Below are 10909 nucleotides of genomic sequence, written 5' to 3'. Positions count from 1 at the left end.
GTCATTCTCTTCAGGAACTTCTATCTTGTGAGAACAACTCATACATGTAGAAATAATACATACAAAGTAATTGGAGGAACAGTAGTAGTGACAGGGTTGTAAGGAAAAGTCTCATATTTATATAGGATTTTTAGGTTTGCAAAGATTTGAGTACATTATGCCATTTGATCCTCACAAGTATGATGAAGGTGCTAGGATAGTCCCCATTGAATGGTTAACAGAATTAAAGCTGAGAGATTAGGTGATTATTTTTTAGAATCACACAGCTAGTAAATGTCTGAGGCAGGATCTGAATATAGGTCTTCCTGACTATATTTAGCACTCTGCCAACTATGCCACATTCTCCCTCTGAAACATGGGAGTAGTGATTAAACTTGGTATGATTAGTGGGAAGGTTTCATGGGAAAAGAATGGAATTCTATCACTGAAGTCCCTGAAATTTTGTCTGCCTTATTTCTCACTGCAGGATCTTGGAAACCATAGGAAATGCTTCTAAGGGAACTCAAATAATGGTCTGCAAGAATTATATTTGCATTCTTGGATGCAAGATATGATATATTTAAACCATCTGATGAAAGATTACACTTGCAAATAAAAATTCATGTCAAAGCTTTATCAGAATATGATGGAAGGAGGAAAAAATGGAAACACTAAAGAAGAGCGAGAGAGGAAGGAGGCAGAACTTAGTATCTCACATAACTGAAATATGGGAGAAGACTATATAGATATGGAGGAAGTGGTCGGGGAAGCAGACTATACATGAACCCCACTTTCATCTCTAAAACAAAGGAGGGGAGTTACAAAGAGGGAGAAGAAGGGGAGGGAGGGAGAGAGAGTTTGGTGAAGAAATGTCTTAAATTCAACAAGAAATCAGGTGGGGACAAGATTAAAAAAAGGAGGTGAGTATTAAGAGGGAGGATGGAACCCAGATACTGGGTGAGGAGAAGAAACTAAGCGCAGTGGGATAGAAGTCAACTGCATCAAATACAGATCACTAGTGCTGAACATACCTCTTCTTGGTCACCACCTTCTTTTCAAAGAGGGGTTGGGGGGGAGACAAAGAAAGGAAAAATTCTAAGAGGAGGATAAGATGGAGGGAAATACACAATTAACAACCTTAAGTGTGAATGTGATGAACTTAGCCATAAAATAGAAGAGGATAGCAGAATTATACTTAAAACAGAAATGTTCACAGAGAAATAAAATAAAGGATTGGAGCAAAATCTATTATGCTTCAGATCAACTTAAGGCAGCAAACATAGCAACTATGATCTCAAAAATGGCAATGACAAAAAGTAGATTTGAGTAAAAAATAAAAATAGATAAACATTATGCTTAAAAGCACCATGTACAGTGAATTAATATCACATATATGTATATATATGCACTGAATATCATGGTATCTAAATAAGTAAATGAAAAGTTAACTTACAGAAAGAAATATATAATAAGATTATAATAGTTGGAGATCTCAGTGTAACTCTCAGATTGAGATAAATCTAACCAAAATATGAACAAGAAAGAAATTAATGACCTGAATACAATAATTTTTTAAAGTTATATATAATATATTTCAGGTGATTATTGAATGGTAAAACAGTAGTATACACAGACACACACACATTACAATACAATAAAAATTTATTAAAGGCGTCCCATGCACCAGGCACTGTGCTAAGCACTATGAATAAAAAACAACATTCCTTACCCTCAAGGAGCTTTCAATCTAATGGAAGAAGTTAGTATAGAAAAAGAACCTGAAAAAGAGGAGGGAAGAGAGTGCCAGAGGATACCTGGTACAGGGACATGACAAAAATGATGGTGAAGTCAAAACCAAGCAGAGCAGTGGATGGAAAATGAAGAGATGATTGGCATTTTGAGTCTTTTATATGGCAAGGCTATCCTCTAGCCCTCCAATCAGAGAGGCAGAAGCAATTGAGGGTCCTGATGAGCTAGGGGTAGCAAAACTGAAACCACTTCCATGATGATGAGTTTACCCTGGGCAGGTTGGGTTGGGGCATGATGAAGATGATTAAGTCAAAATCAAGCAAAGCAGTAAGTGGTAAATGAAAAAAAAAAGGCAGGGTGGGGGGGGAGGGGAGAAACTGGGTGTAATGCATGTAATAGAAAGAACCCTGGAACCCTGGAACATTACATTTCCTTCAACTTAGAACTTCTGGCCAGAAACTTTGAGGTCTTTTCCTCCCAGACTGATATTTTGTTTTAGTAAATTAGGCCATCTTTTGTCTCAATTCTCACCTATCCTTCTTACCTATGCCTTATTAGGCATTGAGTGAGTGTAGGCTCAGACAAACTGAGACCTGGGAAAGACCTTAATTTAGAAAGACCAAACTCATCCACTGCATTCCATCCATCGCCAACCATCTTGACTTTTGTCTTGCCACTGGACTTCAATGACTCTGGAAATGAGAGTGAGACTGATACCTTTCTGTAGCTCTGCATCACTTAAATCCAATTCACATGCAAATCAAGGCATCACCTCATAATGTTATTGATATTTGACAGCAAAGGTTGAACAACAACACATAGACATACGGAAAGGTGTCAGATTTATACAGGATATAGGTGTATGTGTATATGTCAGCTACTTTGTAGTTCATATGTATATGTGTGCACATATATGCAAATACACATGCGTATATATACACATATCTATGTTTGTCGGCTGTGCATAAAACCTTCATAAAACTGATCATATACTAGGGCATAAAACTTCACAAACAGAAGCAGAAAAGCAGAATATTAATTATTTCCTTTGCCAACCAAAATACAATGAAAATTATATTCAATAGAGAGCCTTTGTAAAAAGAATTCAGAATTATTGGAGATTAAATAACTGAATCCCAAAGAATTGGTAGATCAAAGAATAAATTATAGAAACAATAGATAATATCATAAAAGAAAATTACAAAAATTATAAAATTAGAAATTACAAAAATGAAACAAAATAGAAAAATGTTTGTGAAATAGATAAAATAGTCTTGAGGGGAAATACATATCCCTAAATATCCTCATTAATAACAAAAGATAAAAAGAGCTAATGAATTAAGTATAGTTTTTTAAAAGCTAGAAAACCCACAAATTTTTTAAATCCCAATTAAATACCAAAAGAGAAATTTGGAAAAACCAAAAAAAAAATAGATTAACTAAATTGAAAGGTTTTTTAAAAATAAAGACATTGAATTGGTAAATGAAATTAGTATATTTTAGAAAAACAAAACAATAAAATAAACCATTGGCTAATGTTATTTTAAAAATAGAGAGGAAAACCAAATTGCTAGTCTTAAAAAGGAAAAGGAAGAAACCATAAAAAAATTCCAAAAGTGACATAAAGAAAATTACTAGAAAACCATTTCACTCAATTACATGTCAAAAAACCTGATCATTTAAATTAAATGGATGAATATCTATAAAAATATAAAATACCTAGATCAACAGAACAAGAAATAGATTATTTAAATAACCTATTCTCAGAAAAAGAAAATTAACAAACCAAAAATTAAATGCTAAAGGAGGAGGGCAGCCCATAGGACCAGACTGATGACCAGTGTATGATAACAAATGACCAGACCAGAAAAATCCATTCTATCAAACATTAAAGAACAATTAATTCTAATATTACATAAACTCTATGTAAAAATAGGAAAATATGAAACATGAATATGAAATATGAAATAACTACCATGTCACAAATAATGATCTTCATGCCTAAGCCAGGGAAATGGAGAAAATAAACTATAAATACCCCTAAAGAACAAAATGCAAAAATAGAAACAAGGCTACAAAGATGCAAGAAAAAGATTATACAGTATTACCAGGTTGAATTTATGCCAAGATTAGAGAGGATTGGTTTCATATTAGGAAGACTAAAACCATAATAGACTATACAGATAACAAGAATAATGAAAATCATGTGATTATATCAATAGATGGAGAAAAAACTTTTGATAAAATATAATACCAATTTCTGGGGCAGCTAGGTGGTTTAGTGGATAGAATGCTGGACCTGGAATCAGGAAGACTAATCTTCCTGAATTCAAATCTGGCCTCAGACACTAGCTGTTTGAATCTGGGCAAGTCACTTAACCCTGTTTGCCTCAGTTTCCTCATCTGTAAAATATGTTGAAGAAGGAAACAGCAAACTAATCCAGTATCTTTGCTAAGAAAATCCCAAATGGGGTCATGAAAAGTCAGACACAAATGAAATGACTGATCCACAAAATACCAATTTCTGGTAAAAAAGAAGTACTAAAGGGGCAGAGCCTAGATGTCAGCTGGAAAGCAGGGACTAGCATGAGCTCCCCACCGAGCCCCTCCAAAAACCTATAAAAATGGCTCTGAACCAATTCTAGAACTGCAGAACCCAGAAAATAGCAGAGGGAAGCAGGGCTCTAGCCCAGAACAGCCTGGATGGTCTCTGGGTGAGGTCTATCCCGCACCGAGCTGGGAGCGGAGCAGAGCCCACCCTAGGCAGCGAGGACCAACCAGACCAGGAGCCTGGTGGAGCAGGCCCTAGAGCCCTAAATCAGTGAGCTGCAAGCAGTTACCAGACTTCTCAACCCACAAACACCAAAGACAACAGAGAAGGTTAGTGGGAAAAGCTGCTGGGGACAGAGTGTAAGAAGGAGTTCCTGGTTTGGCCACCGATCTGGGGGCAGAGGAGATGGGGCAGCTACAGAACTACAGCTGCAGTTGCTTCTGGCCCCAGGCTCATCTGGTAGGAGGAATTAAGTGGCAGATCAGAGCAGGAGTGAAGAGCCTGCTGAAGATCTAAGTCTAGTTCGGGTTGGGGATTCTTGGGGAAGGAGGAGTGCTGGAACATAGTCTTGGAACATAGTTCTCTTAACTCTACAAGCAGTCATAACCCGCTGAAAAACTCAAGGGTCAAGTTAGTTGGCTGGGAATATGGCCAGACTGTGAAAACTCACCCAGATTCAGTCTCAGACACTGGAATCTTTCTTTGGTGACAAAGAAAACCAAAACATACAGCCAGAAGAAGTCAACAAAGTCAAAGAGCCTACAACAAAAGCCTCCAAGAAAAACACGAACTGGTCTCAGGACATGGAAGAGCTCAAAAAGGATTTGGAAAAGCAAGTTAGAGAAGGAGAGGAAAAATGGGGAAGAGAAATTAGAAGAATGCGAGAAAACCATGAAAAACAAGTCAATGACTTGCTAAAGGAGACCCAAAAAAATACTGAAAAATATACTGAAGAAAACAACATCTTAAAAAATAGACTAACTCAAATGGCAAAAGAGCTCCAAAAAGCCAATGAAGAGAAGAATGCCTTGAAAGGCAGAATTAGCCAAATGGAAAAGGAGGTCCAAAAGACCCCTGAAAAAAATACTACCTTAAAAATTAGACTGGAGCAAGTGCAAGCTAGTGACTTGATGAGAAATCAAGACATTATAAAACAGAACCAAAGGAATGAAAAAATGGAAGACAATGTGAAATATCTCACTGGAAAAATCACTGACCTGGAAAATAGATCCAGGAGAGATAATTTTAAAATTATTGGACTACCTGAAAGCCATGATCTAAAAAAGAGCCTAGATATCATCTTTCAAGAAATTATCAAGGAGAACTGCCCTGATATTCTAGAGCCACAGGGCCAAATAGAAATTGAAAAAATCCACCAATCACCTCCTCAAATAGATCCCAAAAAGAAATATCCTAGGAATATTGTCACCAAATTCCAGATCTCCCAGATCAAGGAGAAAGTACTGCAAGGAGCCAGAAAGAAACAATTTGAGTATTGTGGAAACATAATCAGAATAATCCGAGGTCTAGCAGCTTCTACATTAAGAGATTGAAGGGCTTGGAATACAATATTCCGGAGGTCAACGGAGCTAGGATTAAAACCAAGAATCACCTACCCAGCAAAAATGAGTATCATGCTCCAAGGCAAAATATGGATTTTTAATAAAATAGAGGACTTTCAAGCTTTCTCAGTGAAAAGACCAGAGCTAAATAGAAAATTTGACTTTCAAACACAAGAATCAAGAGAAGCATGAAAAGGTAATCAAGAAAAAGAACAAGAAAAAGAAATTGCAAGGGACTTACTAAAGTTGAACTGTTTTGTTTACATTCCTACATGGAAAGATGATGTGTATGATTCATGAGACCTCAGTATTAGGGTAGCTGAAGGGAATATGCATATGTATGTATATATCTTTATGTATATATATGTATATGTGAGTGTGTATGTATGTATATATGTATGTGTATATATATATATATATATATATACAGAGAGAGAGAGAGAGAGAGCAGGCATAGGGTGAGTTGAAGATAAAGGGAAGATATCTAAAAGAAATAAAATCAAATTAAGGGATGAGAGAGGAATATATTGAGAGAGGCAGATAGGAAAGAGATAGAATGGCGTAAATTATCTCGCATAAAAGTGGCAAGAAAAAGCAGTTCTGTAGGAAGAAAAGGGAAGGCAGGTGAGGGGGAATGAGTGAATATTGCTCTCGTCAAATTTGACCTGAGGAGGGAATACCATACATACTCATTTGGGTATCTTACCCCACAGGAATAAAGGAGGAAGAAGATAAAAAAGGGGGGATGATAGAAGGGAGGGCAGATGGGAGTGGAGGTAATCAAAAACAAACACTTTCGAAAGGGGACAGAGCCAAGAGAGAAAATTCAACAAAGGGTGATAGGTTAGGAAGGAGCAAAATATAGTTAGTCTATCACAACATGAGTATTGTGGAAGGGTTGTACATAATGATACACATGTGGCCTATGCTGAATTGCTTGACTTCTTAGGGAGGGTGGGTGTGAAGGGAAGAGGGGAGAGAATTTGGAACTCAAAGTTTTAAAAACAGATGTTCAAAAGCAAAAAAATTTTTTTGCATGCAACTAGAAAATAAGATACACAGGCAATGGGGCATAGAAATTTATCTTGCCCTACAAGAAAGGAAGGGAAAAGGGAATGGGAGGGGAGTGGGGTGACAGAAGGGAGCAACCAGAATATATGCCATCTTGGAGTGGGGGGGAGGGTAGAAATGGGGAGAAAATTTGTAATTCAAACTCTTGTGAAAGTCAATGCTGAAATCTAAATAAATAAAAAAAAAGAAGTTAATGAAATAGTCAAATGAAAAAAAAAAGAAATACTAAATATCATAAGAATAAGTTGACCTTTCTTTAATATAGCTAACAAAACCTATTTAAAAGCAAGAGTTAGCATTACATGTAACTGACATTAACTAGAGGTCTTTCCAATAAAACAGGGGTAAAATAAAGATGTCTATTATTTCACATCATGATTTTACATGATATTAGAAATGCTAGCTATAACAGTAAGACAAGAAAAAGAAATTGAGAGAATAAGTGTAGATGAAAAAAACAGTTATAGCGTTTTTCAGATGATAATCTATTAAGAGAACCCTAAAAAGTCAACAAAAGTTAGTTGAAGCAATTAACAACTTAAGTAAATAAAAGGATACCAAAGTAATCCTGCCTTCCTATATATTGTCCAAAAAAAAAACCCAGCAAGAAGGGATAGAAAGAGAAATTACATTCAAGATAAATATCAAGTATATAAAAGGAAACAGTTTACCTACTAATCTACACACAAAACCTATATGAATAAAATTACATAAGATTTCTTCTCAGAAATAAGGATAGGCCTAAATAAGTTAAGAGGAATTAATTGCTCATAGTTGGGTTGTGCCAATGTAAAAATCACAACATTGTCTAAACTAATTTACTTACCTTAGAGATCTACAAAAAAAAACAAAGAAAAAAAACCCACATCACTAAAATTCATGTGAGAAAACAAAAGGTCAATATTCTCAAGGGAAATAATGAAAAAAAGTGGTAGAAAAGGGAACCTAGTAGTATCAGATCTCAAATAATAGTACAAAGCAGTAATCATCAAAACAATTTGATACTGGTAAAAAATGTTGAAAAGTTAATCAGTGGAATAGATTGTGTACACAAAATTCAGATGCAAACAAATATATTAACAGAATTTTCAATAAACCCAAAGTCCTTAACTACTGGAGTAAGGATTCACTATTAAAAAAAATTAGAAAACTAGAAAGCAGTCTGACAGAAATTAATTTAACTTTTTTTTTGTAAATTTTTTTTGTTCATTTCAAACTTAAGTACCAAACCAAAGAAAAATAAAAAGGGAATATTTCCATGTACAGAGCAGAATATGAAAGGATTCAACATGAAACAATAAATTTCCATTGCAAGAAAACCTATATAATATGTATTACACATTATTTTCAGACCTATTCAGCTTTTCTTTGCTTCCTTCTAGGTTTTCTTTTGTTCTCTGATGTGCACCTTTTACTCTATTTTTTCTCCCTCCACACTCCCCACACCCTAAAGAAGGATACAGTTTTCATTCATTCATATATATATACACACACACATGCATACATACATGCATGTATGTATGCATACACATACACATATACACACACATGTATATACATATATATGGACATATACTTAGATATCTATGAACATACACACATATACTCATACACACATATATAAGACTATACTCTGCATATTTCCAGTTGTCATCTCTTTCTCTGGAGGTGGGTAGCATCATCCTTCAAAGGTCCAAGTGTTTTCATGTTTTTCTAAATGAACCAGCTCATCATTTCCTGCACCACAGCAGAATTCCAACACAATCACATCCTATCTGAGAGATTGTCTGTTATGAAAGTTTTTTCCCAATCTTCTGCATTTCTTCTATTCTTGGCTACATTGGTTTTATTTACATAAGACTATTTTTATTTAAAATGATCTAAATTATCCATTTTACATGTCAACAATGCTCTTGCCTTATAATATAGTTTAAGGTCTGATACTGCTGAATCTCCTTTCTCTATATCTTTTTCCCTACTTTTTATTTTGAAATTCCTGAACTTTTGTTCTTCCAAATGAATTTTGTTATTTTTTCTCATTCAGTAATTTTTTTAAAAATTGAATTGGGATGTCATTGAATAAATAGATTAGGTAAAATTGTCATTATATTATTATATTGGCTTGTCTTCCCATTAACAATAAATATTACTCCAATTATTTAAATATGACTTTATTTGTATAAAAAAGGTGTTTTGTGTTTATGTTTATGTAGGTTCTGTGTCTGTTTTGACAGGTATACTCTCAGGCATTTTATACTGTCTAGTTATCCTAAATGGTCTAAAATAACATTGAATAATATTGGTGACACATAGTGTAGTCCCTATTTTTCTCTTTTACTTAAGTCTATTTTATCTTTAACTTTGTCTGAAAATATGATTACTACTCCCACTCTTTTACATAATAAATTTTACTCCAGCCCTTTTAAAAATCTTTATATATATATAAATTTTATTGTTCCCTGAAAGCAAAATATTGTTGAATTCAGATTTTTAATCTGCTATCATTTCTGTTTTATGGGTAAATTTATTCCATTCACATACTAAACTATAATTACTTGTGTATTTCCCTCCTTATTTTTTCTCACTATCTTCACCCTATTGCCTATTCCTCTTCACTCCTCTAATTTACTTCTACCTGCTACCTTGTCATCCTATTCCATAACCTACCCACCTCTCTTAAGAGTCTCTCCCTTATCCTCTCCCCTCACCATCTTATTTCCTTCTAAATTTAGAGGATTTTTATACCTTTCTAAATATGTATGTTGTTCCCCTTTAACCCATTTCTAATGAGAATAAGGTTCCAGCACTACCCACTCTCCCTCCACTTGCTTCTCCTATATCAATTCTTCCTTTCATGCCTCATTTTGTATGAGACAATTACTACTTTTTATCTTTCTCCACAGTTTTATTATTCTAGAATTACCTCATCATATGCAGCTCAGTTCAAGCCTTTTCTTCAAACTACCCAAATAGTGATGACAGTCACCAGAGTACTAACATTTTCACATGTAAGAAGTAAATAATTTGACTTTAAGTTCCTTATAATTGGTCTTTAATGTTTACCTTGTTTTTTTCTGAATATGTCGAATTTTCCCTTAAGTTCTGCTGTTTTTGTCACAAATGCCTGAAAGTCCTTCAGTTCATTAAATGTCCATTTTTCAAAAAAAATTCAGGATTAGACTTAACTATGCTGGGTAAGTGACCCTTGGTTGTAACCCCAGCTTTTTTGCTCTACAAAATATAGTATCTCAAGACCTATGGTCCTCCAATGTAGTGTCTGCTAGGTCTTATGTAATCCTTATTGTAGCTCCATGATATTTAAGGTTTCTTTTCTTGTTGTTTGCAATATTTTCTTCTTAACCTGGGAGCTTTGAAACTTGACTATGATTTTCCTGAAGTTTTCCTCCTGGGATCTCTTTTAGGTGGTGATTGGTGAATTTTTTTCTGTTTCTGCTTTGCCTTCTCATTCTAGAACTTCAGGGCAATTTCCTTGATAATTTCTTGTAATAGTGTACCAAGATTCTTTTTTAAATTGTAACTTTCAGGTAGTGCAACTATTCTTATATTGTTTCTCCCCAATCTGTTCTCCAGATCAGTTGTTTTTCTGATGAGATGTTTCATATTCTATTCTATTTTTTCATTTTTTCTCATTTTGTTTCATTATTTCTTGGTGTCTTTTAATGCTATTAACTTTCCCGTGCCCAATTATAGTTTTCAAGCAATTATTTTCTTCCTTAAGTTTTTGATTCTCTATGTCCAGTTGGTTCACTTTCTTTTCCTAATTTTCTTGGATTTGTTCTTATTTTATTCAACTTTTCCCCTAATCTCTCTTATTTGATTTTAAAGTCCTTTTTAAGTTCTTCCTAGAACTCTTTTTGGGCTTGTGACCATTTGACATTTCTCATTGAAAAAGGATTGGCTTTTTTTAGCTCTGCTATCTTCTTCTGAAAATGAAACCAGGTCTTCTCTATCCCCATAGTACCTGTCTATGGTAGAT

Source organism: Trichosurus vulpecula, chromosome 4 (genome assembly GCF_011100635.1).
Source record: "Trichosurus vulpecula isolate mTriVul1 chromosome 4, mTriVul1.pri, whole genome shotgun sequence".
Classification (NCBI taxonomy): domain Eukaryota; kingdom Metazoa; phylum Chordata; class Mammalia; order Diprotodontia; family Phalangeridae; genus Trichosurus; species Trichosurus vulpecula.
The sequence above is the reverse complement of the archived record's forward strand: the minus strand, read 5'-3'. Positions refer to the sequence as shown.